Source organism: Heliangelus exortis, chromosome 3, assembly GCF_036169615.1.
Source record: "Heliangelus exortis chromosome 3, bHelExo1.hap1, whole genome shotgun sequence".
NCBI lineage: Eukaryota > Metazoa > Chordata > Aves > Apodiformes > Trochilidae > Heliangelus > Heliangelus exortis.
This window is the reverse complement of record NC_092424.1, coordinates 39,363,853-39,377,504: the sequence shown is the minus strand read 5'-3', so window position 1 is coordinate 39,377,504 and position 13,652 is coordinate 39,363,853. Positions and strand designations below refer to the sequence as shown.

General features: G+C 40.8%; 1 long non-coding RNA gene across 1 annotated transcript; it reads left to right on the top strand.

The window, feature by feature from the left end:
- The first annotated feature begins 421 nt into the window (after positions 1-421).
- LOC139795514 (uncharacterized) lies at positions 422-11,287 on the top strand. The gene is made up of 4 exons (XR_011725536.1): positions 422-487; positions 6,894-7,039; positions 7,501-7,585; positions 10,744-11,287. It is a non-coding gene; the product is annotated as an uncharacterized lncRNA (long non-coding RNA).
- Positions 11,288-13,652: the final 2,365 nt, after the last annotated feature.

Here is a 13,652-nt window from a genome sequence, read left to right as displayed (position 1 = left end):
ATCATTCCCATCACAGGTTTGACATGGCTCTACATTTGCCAGGGAGATGGAGATGGTTTGTCTCTTCATTTACTAGCAGGGCACTGCATAAGAAGCACCAGTCAAGTGCTGCCCACCTTCTGGTTTCTCTCCCTGGGGATGTAACAGCCCTGGCTGGGAAGAGGAATCAGATATACATTGATTGTGACATTGTGCTTGAATCAAAGCCAAAGAGTCAAGAAGGATAAAGCAGGCTTTGACTCACCTTTCCCTAGGAGAGATTTTTTCTCTCATTTAACTGCCCACAACTTTGCAAACCTTTTCTCTCACTAGCATAATGCATTTTTAATGAGCTCGTCCACAAAGACCACAAAGTAGCTCATGGCCTTCAGAGGCCATGACATTGTTTATTACATCTGTAATTTCTCTTTCTTTTGCTGCACAGAGAGAAATGCACTACAGCTATGAGCAACAGAGATAGGATGGGTTCACAGAAATGAATCAGTAGGTAAGCAATTCTTTTAAGAGTAAAGAAAGTGGTAAATTAGTCAAGCCTTGTGCTGCTGTTGAAGCTTACAGGTATGACATTTTTTGGTGGTTTCATTACTTTTGTGTGTGTGTGTGTGTTTGTGTGTTTGAGCTACTGCTTAGTCAAGTAGATAGTATCAAATCCTGGTAAAGCAAACTCCAGTATTCTGAAGTCAAATGATGATATAGTGCAACCTGCACACACTGTGAGCTGGTTTGTGCTTTTTTTTTCTGTATTATTTGTTTAGGATTCTTTTACTGAGAAATTTAACCTTGTCTGTCACTGGAATATAGAACCAAGCTGAAGTAGTTACTTAGTGAATTCAAAATTACTGGAAAAGATGAAAGCAGCTGCTTGTGATTTCCAAAGCCTGGTATATGCAAGAGAGATAGCCTGTATTTCAATCTGAAGAAATTTTGCTGTGATATTCTCCATCTTCACATTTTGATGGAAAAATCAAATAGTTTTGATACTCGGTGTTTCAGATGAGATACTGCCTTTTCAGGTAGTGTAATTTCAGCTGTTTATCACAAAGGGTAATGATTTATCCTCCTGTCCATTCTGTCTGGCTTACAGAAATCTATTCTTGCCTAAATTATTTCTGTGCTGCATCATCTTGAAGTATTTCCAAACAGAGCAATGTGAAAAGCTCCTATTGAAATGTTTGGCTGCTGCACTGTAGACTTCTGAGCTCTCATCACTATAGATCAGAGCATCTTCCAGCAGCACCTTAAACACTATGACTAAACATCTGCTGTGTTTTCTTTGCTTGTACCTCCTCCCCTCTGGGGGAAATGCATGTACAGGGGTGTGCCCAGTTTTGATCAGGTTTTTGTGTATGAGATTAGATGAATTCTTCTGAATTTCAGTATGAAAAAGCAAGATGGAGGAAACACAGTGCTTATGTTTGTGAAAGAGGGGTGTTCACATTTTTCAGGCTACTCTGGAGGAATCACTGACCAAGTTGGGATTTCTGTGGGAGAAGCAGAGCTGGACTCTCCTGGAAGCCAAGGGCAGCTGTGCTCATTGTTAGATTGCAGTGAGTGAAGTTGCAGCTTGCTGGAATCCAGCCACAAGGCAGGGGCTTCCCCTCACAACAAAGCAGTGTGCCCTTGCTGTGGCAGGGGATGAACAGAAGGGTGATGTCTAGAAACTCCTGTGTGACAGAGTTGGGCTTGGATTCACTCATTTGCAGAGATTTGCAGTCATTCAAAGGGAGATTGTTCTGGCTGAAGGTGGCAAACTGACACCTTTTTGAAAATGCTGGTCCTTGTGCAAGCAGTGGCTGATGTCAGTTTTCAGGAAGCCTGAAATTTCAACTCTGATGTGCATCCCTTCCTGCTAGCTTAGAGGTCAGTAGTTAGGTTTTATCTGCATTGCTAGCTATTGTGATTCCTCTCTGTTAGCTCATCAAATAAGATTGCAAGAAGCTGCACCTATTACCAGTGCTGCTGTTTCAAAGGAGACTCAATCTGAGTTGAAGAGCACTGAACAGACTGGATGGAGGCACAAATAGTTTTAAGTGTCCTGAAAGCCAATTTAATTTGCCAGAGGAATCAGGAGTTTATTTAATAGAGTCAATGTTAAAACACTAGGGCTATCCTTCTTCACTCTGCTTGAGAGGAGGCCAGTGTACTCACCACTGGCAAATGGATGCAGAGCTCCTCTCACCTCCAGCAGCAACATCATTGCTCTCCTGTATGGAAGTCACAGCTCAGTCCTTTGAAGGTGAGGATTAGCCACTGGCACTGCTGTCCTGTAAAACAGCATGATGCACAAATTAATCTGTGATCATCTCTAAATCCAGTGATGCCCTACTAAATAAACTGGGCACAAATTACCCAGTGTCCCTGGGTCCTTTTCAAAATCTCAGACAGCTGCCAGTACTCATTAGTTCTGGAATAACTAATTCAGACCAGCGTTTTTTTTTCTGATCAGTTCTGAAAAAAAAGAAAAGGCAGTGTAATAGGTAAAAAAGTTCCCTGGTTCCCAAAACTGGGAAATCCCAGTTTCCTAAATTGTTTGTGCAATATCCAAAGCAAATACTTTCTCAGGACTGTAAATTTAATTCACATCTTTTGTTTATTTTACTGCTTAAGGAGCTTGTAATGACTAAGATGCTGGAGATGATGGGACAGAAGACTGTACCAGCAGAGTTAGGAGGAAGAATATGGACATTTCTGAATAGGTAGTGAAAAGAGGGAGAGACTGCCAAGGACAGGTAGTCCTTAAAGACAAGAAGGAGAGACAGGAGTGAATATAAAGGCTATGCAGGCACAGACAGAATTTGGGATCACATTTACCATAAGATTAGCAAGAATGGATGTGTTCACATTGCATGTAACATACAGATGAAGGGTGGTGGCTGGTAGCCTCCTCCGTAGGGAACAGGAAAGGTGCCTTCTTATTTTCCATGTTCCGTTTCAGTGGTCAGCTACATGTTTTTAGGGATGCTTTATGATTCCCAGCTGAAGTGTTTGTGCTGAGCTTTAAATTATTGCTTTGGAGTGACTCCTGCTGCCTCTCCAAAATGCTTTAGTGTCTATTGCAGAGCTTTCTAGACTACACTATGAATGAGAAATGGTCAAAAGCCAATGAGGAATTAAACTGCTGATTAACTAATCCTAAGCAAAATTGCCCCTAGATGATGTTAGACGCTGGGCCACCTACAGTTGGCACAAAATTCTCTTTCAAGCTCAGCTTTAGAAGTTTTTTTATGTGCCCTTCTCTTCAGCATTTTCGCTTGCCTGCTATTTTCATTGCTATTTGCTCCTGCAAAGTCTGCTTCTTCAGGTCAGCGGACATTTTGTTGCTGACTACTGCACAGCCAGGCACAGGCTTCAAAAAAAAGTGGCTTGTTGTTTTTCTTGTTGTCTCTTTTCAAAAAAGAAATCCTTATTAGCAGAAAAAGAAGCTAAATTTGCAAACAGAAAATGGTAAAAGGAGAAGCACGTGCCTTCTGATCATGATTATGCTATCACAAGCACATTGGCATAATGAAGGGATAATTACGAACTATGCTGAGTTCTGTTTTCACACATTTATGACGATTAGGCACAGGAGCAGGCAGGTTGTCACTGATTTCAGGCAAAGCCCTTTAGCAGGCACAAAGGAGCTTAAACACAAATGGGAAACAGTTCATCCTTTGTAGCCCATCTCTGCATTTCCATTAGGATTAAATTCACTCATCAGCACAGTGTGGAGTCACACAAGCAATGCCCAGTCATTGTAATTCTTCACGGTTGCAAAAGTGGCAAGATGGTAAGTATTAAAGGACTGGGAGCCTCAAGCCCAGCAGTTGCAGTATCAGAAGGATTTGTGTCAAATTATCAGCCTTCTTGCATGAGTTCATGGAGTATGGAGTCTTTCACCCAAATGTAACTTGTCTTTGCCTTGGTGGTCTCATGCAGATCTATAGTTCACCATCACAAAACCTTCAGTCCATGATTCATTGGCAGGATAACTGTCAGAGGGAAAATGCTTGGTAGCAAAGCTTCCATGGGATAAACCATGGGATAAACCACCCCCCCCTCACTTGCTCTGGTTCCAACTCTTAAATATGATATTGAAAGGCAGGTCCTTTTGCTGCCATGAAGCAGCCTTGAAGGCCACAAACCTCAAGCCCGTGCCTCCTTGCACAATCAGAGCCTGATTTTTCAGACCTGTCACCAGCACTGAACAGCCTTCTGCACTCAACTTGAAACGCATGCTTTTGCCTTACATAAGCTAAAACCACTGAGGCTGACAATTTTCAGTGTTTTAAGCATGTACATCTCATGATCAGCCTCATGGATTCGCTCCAGATTTTGTTGTCCTAATTACCATTCCAGGTGGCTATGAGTTAATTAGTAAGTTATGTATTTCAGGGTGCCTCATAACCATATATAAATAAATCATTATTGAATAAAGAGTGCACAGATATAATACATTTAATGATGGGGCAGAAATGCTATGCCTTGCACAGGACAACTGAAATATACATATTATTAATGACCATATGTTGTTCTTTACATTAACTGGCTTAATCTGGATTTAGATTTTGGAGGTCTGGGGATAAGGAGCTTGATCTTGAGTCATTGGTTATTCTTTATAATGATCTGATTTTCATTTCTGTAGTTTTCAGGCTAGCCTGTGCTTCGTGGGATATGATCTTCCCTAAGATGCAAAAAGGGAACTTGTCTGGGTTTGGACATCTGGGAAAGGTGATACAAACCCAGTGAGATCTTCCATTGGTAAGATGCCACCAGTATCTTCTGGCCTTGAGCAGGAGTCCACGTTTTTATTTTTTTCCCTTTTGTAACCCTCAAAGGTTGCCTTAGCACACAGATGGCCCCTGTTCAATGAAGCATGGAGGAAGGCAGCCAGAATGCGGGTGGCAGCCATCCCTGGCAGTGTGTGACAGATTGAGATTTTTTGTGTCACCACTAATCAGGAGGCAAAGCATGAGCTCTTCGCTTCTACCACCAAGCCTGCTAGTCCCTTTGCTCTGGGGTGTGCGTCCCCTCCGTGGGTATGTTTGGCCTCAGCCTACTGACTTTTCCACTCCTCTCCTTTGTTGCCACGAGGTCAGGTTGCAGGGCTGCATACTGCCCTTGCAGAGAAGCACTGGTGCCAGGAAAAAAAAGTGGGATGACAGAGGCAGAAATGATCCACAAGGCAGTTTGTCATGTCACTACCCATGGACACCCACCTCAGAGGGTTCAGCAGCTCTCTTTGGATGGACAGTTCCATGCCACACCAGTAGCATCCATTGCCCCCTTGCAGCCAGGTTTCTTGGGCCCCAAAGTATGTTTCTGAATAGCTTCAGAGTAGCTTTCTGATATTCTACCTTGCTGGCATGTTTGTTGAGTCAGTGCCCTATTCAGAATCCAGAAACATGGCCTGGGACTGTTAGCACAGTTGATCAGGTCAGCCATGCTTATGAGCCTTCAGACTGAGCTTGTTCTCTCACTGGAGTCATCACTGACTTCAGCATTTTGGGTTTTTTTCAACTTCATGCCCTCCCCCACACACATGCAGAGGCTTCACAGAGATTTTCACGCATTTAAATGAAAAAGCTGGACAGTTCCTTTTCTCATTCAAATTATGCAGCATTGCCCTTCTCTGTACTTTATCCTATTTCAGACCTGTCATACAAACAAATCCAACTTAAAAAAAAAAATAATCAAAAAACATTAAAGAAATGTGCATCTTATCAGCCTTCTGTCTAAGCTCCTTCTCTTACTGTATGTGCAGGGAGAAGTCCCATCTCCTGCTTGCCCTCATCTTTCAGGTGTTTTCATTTCTTTCCTACTGTGATCCAATATTTCTATGACTCCCCAGAGTGGTCTGGTCTGCTCCAGTTACACAGGAAAAAAAAGCCTAATGGTGTCCCTCCTCTCCCCCATTCTCCCACCCCCCTTGTAGAATTTACTATTCTGGGACCATGAAACTATTGGGGGTTTAAAACGTGCATTTTTTTCCTCAACTGTTCCAGAAGTAGGAATTTGCCTTTTCTGTAAAATCTGTCCTGTGAATCATCCTGTACTGCTAGGACACCCCGTTTTCTGTATCCACTCGAGTATATTCAGATGAAGCAGTTGTTGCATCTTTCTCCTCCATCACTGCAGTATATGATTGGTTTTAATATTATTTCTTGTTCTCTTTTTTGTTATCTAAGTCAGTTTATGAGGAAGACTAAGACATAGGCATTCAACATGCATTGATTTTTTTTTCTTCAATTGTTAATATTGTTACTCAAGTATATGATTGACAGTCTAGTTTATCTTGGACACCTTCATCATTCCAAAAATGATGCTCTGGTAATCCCACCACTTTTTACATCCCTGCTTTTTGATCATTTGGCTTTGCTGAACTGTCGTTCTTCTTCAAGATAAGCAGCATGGGTTTCCATAGGCTGGTCATGTTTGCTATAGAAAAGAAACTTTCTTGAGCAGAGATTAAACATGCAGAAAGAGCATCTAGATCTGGAGTTCATAGATAGAGAGTTGCTTGTGGCAGGGTTGAGGGAGCAGGAAACACTGTTCTTGCTCTTGGCACAAATGCATGGCACATAATACTGTCTCTCCTAGGCAGCAACCATAAGCCCATCTCAAACACAACTCCCCAGAAGAGGAAAACCACATGAAAATGAGAAGAAAATCCTAATGAATACCCCAGGAGATAGAAATATAATGGGATGGATCTCAAAAGAGCAAAATGCAAATTGTTCCTGTGGAATAAGTAAATACCATGTTTTTTTGCTACAGCTGAAGCCCTTCATGAAAAGATGTGGATGTTGGCATAATCCTGGCAGGGAGATGATCACAGATGGAGTGAAAGACACTGGGGCAGGTATGGGGCAAGAGGTCAAGGCTTTCACTTGTAACCCTTTGGTATCCCACAGAGAACACTGATGGCAAGAGTGTCTTTTCTGAAGAGGAATATGTCCTGCTAGCAAGGCCTCCAGTTTGTGGTAATAATAACTACTATCTGCTTCATAGGCCAAAGGAAGAGCACCTGCCTGGACAGTGGGAGACCAACAAATCATAGGTATGTAAGTGCATATGCCAACTTCTGTGCAGAACATCTATTGGTGATTTTAGGCTGCCCAGTCTTAACATCTACCTGAAAAAACTCTAGATTATCTAGATTTTTATGAAATGTGTGGAAGTTGAAATGGTCTAAATCTTAAGGATTTGTGGGATGGGGGCTGCTTCTCCGTTTCTCTAAATACATTAATCTCTTTGTCAGTGGGGACTAAAAAGCTGATTTGAATTCATGGTATGTTTTTAAAATTTTGTTTCAAAGGTTTTTGTATTGGTTTGTGGGTTTTGTGATTTTTTTTTTTTTTTTCCTCTCTCCTCTCGTGTATCTCAGAAGAAAATCAGCCTGCCAAACTGCTTCAGGAAGCTCTTCTGAGATGGAGACATCCATCTCTGGATGGTCTGTACTTGTGAAGCAGAGCACAAAGCCCTTTTTCCATTTAATCCATATTAATTATCTCTCTGCAGCTCTTCTATAGTTTCCAGTCAGCCCAGGCACCAAAACATGTGTGGCTGCATCTTGAACAAATCGGAGCCTTTCACTGCACACCTGGTAAGTCAACACTCCAAAAATAAAAATAAATAAAAAGGTTTACTGCTGAAGAACTGAGGCTCTCCACACTTGAAAACTGCATGCCTGGGGACTGTGGACTAAGGCAGATATTTTTAGTGCCATCAATATCTCCTGGAGTTGATATCTCCCAAGACAGATGGTTGTTTCCCACAGAACGTTGTCAAATGTTTGCTCAGCCAAGATCAATTTTGTTCCAAGTCCTTTCCCACCTTCTGGTGAAATATATTTCACTTGCCAGACAAAAAATTAAAGAAACAGCATGAAACTGTGTCACTCTAGAGGGTCCTTATAGCTCTCCTCTGTCCTTTAGCTGTCTGACTGACATGTCTTTCAGTGCCCACAGAAGAATAGATGCACTCACAGTGCAAGTGTGATGCCAAAAAACGAGGGCTCAAGTCTCATGTCAGAGGCTGACTTCCCTCGAGAAGGGGATATGCCTATGATATGCCAGTTCTCAGCCTGTCAAAGGGTCTTGCTGCCACACTTTGCTGTTAGATCTCCTAAAAACAAAGAAATCTCAAGCTCTTATCCTGAGCCTTGAACTGGCCTCTTAAAAAAAACAAGGTGGAAGGAAGAACAGAAGTAGTGCTGAGAAGGAGGTGCTGGGAGAAGGCACAGGGAGGCTGAGTTCTGTCAATTGATCAGCAACACCAACAGCATTTCTTTTTAATTTCAATCCCACATGAGTCTGCAGACATGGAGCTCATTCATGTTGTCCAGCAGCATGCTGGACTGGGTATATTTTCAGCTGAACTTAGCAGGGGGAAAAGGATTCTTAAAGTAAAGGGTGGCATAGAATTTATTTCCCGTGTTGCCCTATTTGTTAAAAAAAGACATCATAAACAAACAAAACAAAGTTTCATTTTTTTTTTTAGCTGGTTGCTATTTTTAGTAGAGCCTGATTTTTCATAGTGTAAGAGACAGAACTGGTAATTTTTGAAGTACAAGCTCCCTTATAATACCTCATTAAAAGTGAGAAATTACAGCAGCCAGTGCCAGCAGCAGTTTCTGAAATCTTGTGATGGTTCCTTCCTGTTACACTTTTGCTTGTTGTGTCTGTTTAGCCTAAGAATAGTTAGTATGTGGTTGTTGTCTTGCTCGGATGTTGGCAATCCAGGATCAGTAGGGTATCTCTCATCTTTATCACTTCATACATAGTAATAATTCTGATTTAGTTTTGTAATTCTAAATCCTTCTGAAAATGCTGCAAAATCAAATTATTTCTTTGGCACATTGAAATTTAAATTGAATCATCCAGAATATTATTTCCTTGTTGCTTCATAATCTTTTCTATTATAGCCTAAAAAGCAGGTGAGACTCTCATTGGAAGGGAGATTCCTTCCAATATCCAGTGCTATAATACCCAAAAATATTTTTCATCCTTATTATATTTGTCAGACTGATATATTCACATCAGCCTGACTTTAAGGAACCCTATATCCTCAGACTGCTTTTGTGGAAGAAGATTTTTGGGTGGAAGAAACTTTCTAGACATGGTATTGTGCCGCTTGTTTGGGATTTGCTTGGGGTTTCGTCAATATTCCTGTCACACATTTTCTTAAGAATTACAGATTCCTGATCCTTAAGTGATATAGGAGGTGTTTTCAGCCTCCTCCAGCCAAATGAGCATTTTTACCATTTTCGAAACACAATGTATATATAAACATGTATTGCATACATGTGTACCCATCTTATTACTAATTCAATTGTTAACCTGCAGACATTGCTTTCCATTACCTGGTAAAGTCACACATAAGTCTATGTGTTAAACCTCTGAGAATACAATTGCCCATATGGATCTTTTATGGAAACCTATCAATGAAAGCAAGGTTTGCAGTGTCATATTGGCTCCTGGGTGAGACTAGATTTGATGCTAGTAAATCATTTGGGCTGCAGGTGGGTTTGGGACAACCTGGTTCCTCCCATCTTTCAAGAGATACAAAGAGAAATGAAGGAAAAGCCACAGTTCCATCTGCAGAAACCAGAGGAAAACCACACACATACACAAGCCAGGGGTGGGAATTGGTGGTTATTAAGCCTTATTGTATCTTTCTGTTCCTACTTAGTGGTCAGCTTCCTTCTTGTTGAGCAGTAAGGAGAAAAAGCTTTCTTTCTCCTTAAGGACATCGACATGCAAAGGCCAGGGTCCTGCTCTGACATCTTTGCTCTGGAGTTCATCTGCCAGATGCATTAATTTCCAGAACAGAGGTGAAACATCACAATTATTAACATCCAAATCAAGATGCCTCTGCTCTAAAGGATCCCCCTGCCTGAAGCAAAACAGAATTGTCAATGCAGTTTTTATAAACAGTGCCATTAAAGATGTGTTGTAAATATTAATGTGGAACTAGGGCTTTTTTTTTTTTTTAACTTATTCTATAGAACATAGCACAAAAATCACAAAAATTCAGGTGAAATTCTTTCTCTTGCAAGTTAAGTCAGACCCTTTGATTTCAAGAGTTTTGCATGTTTCTTTTTACTTCTAGTATCACTGTTTCTGCTAAAGCTCTGAAACAGCCCTGTTAGGATCTTCACAAATGTGGTATGTTCAATTGCAGAATTATGCAATAATCAAGTTATAAAGGCATTTGAATGTTAACCTTGCAATTACAGAGCAGATAGATGGATGAATATTTACAGAGATGCTGAAGTCCCCTAAATCTGCTCCCTGACCAAGGTTTAAAAACACTTCGCGTGGTGCTTTCCTTGCTCAAGGGCTGGGTGCGGGCTGCAGGCTGCAGCCATCCCGCAGCCGTGCTGGGCTGTTATCCCACCTAGTGGCTGCAGTCTGCCGGCTCTCCCTTTACACGAGATGCTTTTATTTTTCTCCTTTCAGACTGATGAAGCAAGTAAAAGTTGAATGTATTACTTCAGTTAGCAGCGAATATGCTCTCAAATTGCCTAGTCAGATGGACAAATGTGTGCCCTTGCCTTAACTGTGTAACACCAGGGACAGGTTTCACACTCAGAGGCACATTCGCATCATCTAAATTCATACATTACATAAAGTGCCTGTATAATACAGACAGCTTTCCAGTGCAAGTACTCTCTATTATTCCTCTTACATTTGTATATTGTCCCTTAGTGTTGGTGCATCAAGAGGTTGTTAATAAGCTCCTTTCTACCTCTGTTTGTAGGACTACCTCAAGTTCTCCTCACACCATTACAGCACAGCTGATGAAGTACCAGTTCATGTTCCATAGCACCTGGTAATTCAGAATGTAAATGAATACCTCCATTTCTGGTTCATGGGAACAGCTGTATCAGAGGAAGTTCTCTCTGCAGGAGCATCTTACCAGGTGTTTTTGTTTGGGATGATGCAATGGACAAAATAAGGGTAAGTGCTCCGTAGATTGGTCATCAGCTTGTTTAAGTTCTCCTAGAGGGATTAGTTAGTAATGTGAGCTTCCTATGCCCAGTGTTGGATGTATCAAGCCCATGGTAGTGACTATATAATTTCTCCAAATTAGCTGGGTTTCAGAACATTTAGGTAAAGCTACAGCAAGTAAATTTCTTTTATTTGAAGATACTGAATATAATTTTTAAGGACTGAAATACTACTGTATTGCTCTTGATAAAGTGGAAACTAACATGCAGTTTTCACACTTTCACAAAAAACCTTAGTTTTTTTCATGTTCATCCTGCTAAGGCTGATCTACTCAAGTTAAAAAAGTGAGGGTTTTGTTTAATCAAATACCTCGTTGTAAAATGCAGTTCTTCTCAGTCCCTAGTGGCAGCTGAAGGAACAAATTTTACCTTCTCTGTTGTCCATGCACAGATGCCCACAATACACCTATACACTGTCCACCATCTTCACCAGCCCATCTCTTCTCTGACTGAAGCCTACAGTAAAAATGCCATCGCCTTCCAAAGAAGCAGGGTTTAGGCCAAAATTTTGAGTTTAACGGAAATATTTTATCAAAATAGGGTGCTTTTGAAAAAAAGTTCTACTACTGATCTCCTTAAATCACATGAAAAAATAAATTATAACATATTTTGATGACAACAAGAAAAAAGAGGACTTGCCAAAGCACTGTAAGAAACTTCCTACAAGTGGACTGGAATAACACTTAAGGCAAGCCTTCAAGAGAAGAGTTCACCTGTGAAATCCTTTGTTCTTCCCTTTCACCTTCGTTCTTTGCCCCTCTCTTTCCATGCCATGTTTTGCTTTGTTACAACTTTCCAAAAGTTGCTTTATTGTAAAAAGAAATGGGACCTCTCTCCCCTTAATTCTTTAAGTTCCTGCAGTCCTTAAATGCATTCATTGACTGGAAGGTTCAACTCTTTAGGTTGTCTTCTGTCCCCAGAGGAACCTTTTGATCCTTTTGATTATCTTTTTTCCCTTCTTTTGATGTCAGTCTAGCTTTGTGAGATTAAAGAAAGCAAGGGTGAAAGAAGGCAGCTGAAGTTCCCAGCATGTGCCTGAAGAATGTCCACTACTTTCTGCAGAGCAGAGATATAATAATGGTCACCCCAGTAAATCAGTGATGAATTTTTATCTTATTATAGAGAACAAATGCTTCTTCTTGAAAATGCAGAACTATGAGAACTGTTTTCATGTGTGTCCAAAAAAATTACTGCATTTGTAGAAAACAAACATTGCTCTGGCCATCATTTTTACTGAATAAGGCTCAGTATTTAGTTTCTTTCTTGTTGAACAAACCATAAGGAAAGGAATTACTTCAGACTCCTGACTTTTATCCAAGTGAAAGTGTTCCCACCTGTGCTATGTCTCTAAGTGTACTGGAAGAAAATTTCACCAGAGAAGTGGAAAAAAAGAGGCACAAAAAGCTTAACACATACTTTCCCCCCACACACACACTTTTTCTTTACTGTATTTTTTTTAACATAATTTGGTGATGAAATGAATTTACTTGATTTAACAGTCAGGTTCTTCATGCAGTAAACCTGTATCTCCTCTTTCTACAACCTGCTGGCTGCATGCATCTTGGAAAACTGTTTCCCTAGGCTCCCAATTAGCTGCTTGCCCAAGCTGCCTTTTCAAACCAGATCAGATATCCATGATTCCCTTCATATGTCTCCCTGCTGCCTGCTACACTTTAATTTATATTTCCATCAGTGTCCTTTAGAAGTGATCTGCCTGCCCGCTTATCCCATGGAAAGGTTTGCCAGGCTGGTGAGCTCACTACGAGGTTCAGGTCCCAAAGCTTCTGCAACCCTTAGCTGCTTGAACTGTTTGTCTCCAGTTTTCCTAGGGAGGAATGCTCACACAGTTCATGGATGAGAGTGATTTCCCATGGCATGATGGTACCTGGTTATGGTGCTGGGGCCAGGGCAGTGTGGTGGTGTCTTACCAGGCAGGCTGCAGGTCACTGTCAGGGCACATGCATCCATAGGCAAAAAGTATAAGGAAAAAATTTCCCAAATTTCTACTAGTATGTTTTGTAAATTTTGTTATTTAAGTCTTGTGGAGAGTTGCTCAGTAGCTAAAACTTATTTTTAGACAAATTCTTAGCTGTATATCAGCTTCTAAAATTACTTGTTCTGGAATTAATGATGCAGAGTGGGTTTTTTGTTTAATCATGCTATATACTCGTCTTATTGTATCACCTCATAACAGGATCATTTACTGCCTCCCAGTGATATTGTAGTCTAAGCTCATAATCCTCAGACTGAAATTAAAGCATTGCATTAAACCTGCAGTGTAGAGCAGCTTGACACCTGTTGCAGTTGATGTTCCCTGTGCAATAGCATAGTTGACCCTGTATTTTGAAACATGTGAACTCTTAAATGTACCTGAAATGCAGAGAAACAGGCCGGAGGAGTAGTTTTCCTCACCTTGCTCAGCCTGGAAGGCAGAAGGGATTTTTTTCTTTGCATTGAGGAATTTCCTGTGACGTAAAGAGTTCATTGTTCTAGTTTTTCTCATAGTAACTGGATTATAAAAAGTTTTTTTGGTGCTTTTAATGTGCTTTCTTTAAGGCAAAATAATTTTAGGCTGCTCCACTTTCAAGTGAAAGCCAAAGCAGGGTCTAGAACCCAGAATCAATCACATATAGAATCAGCTATCTGCATTTTCATTAAC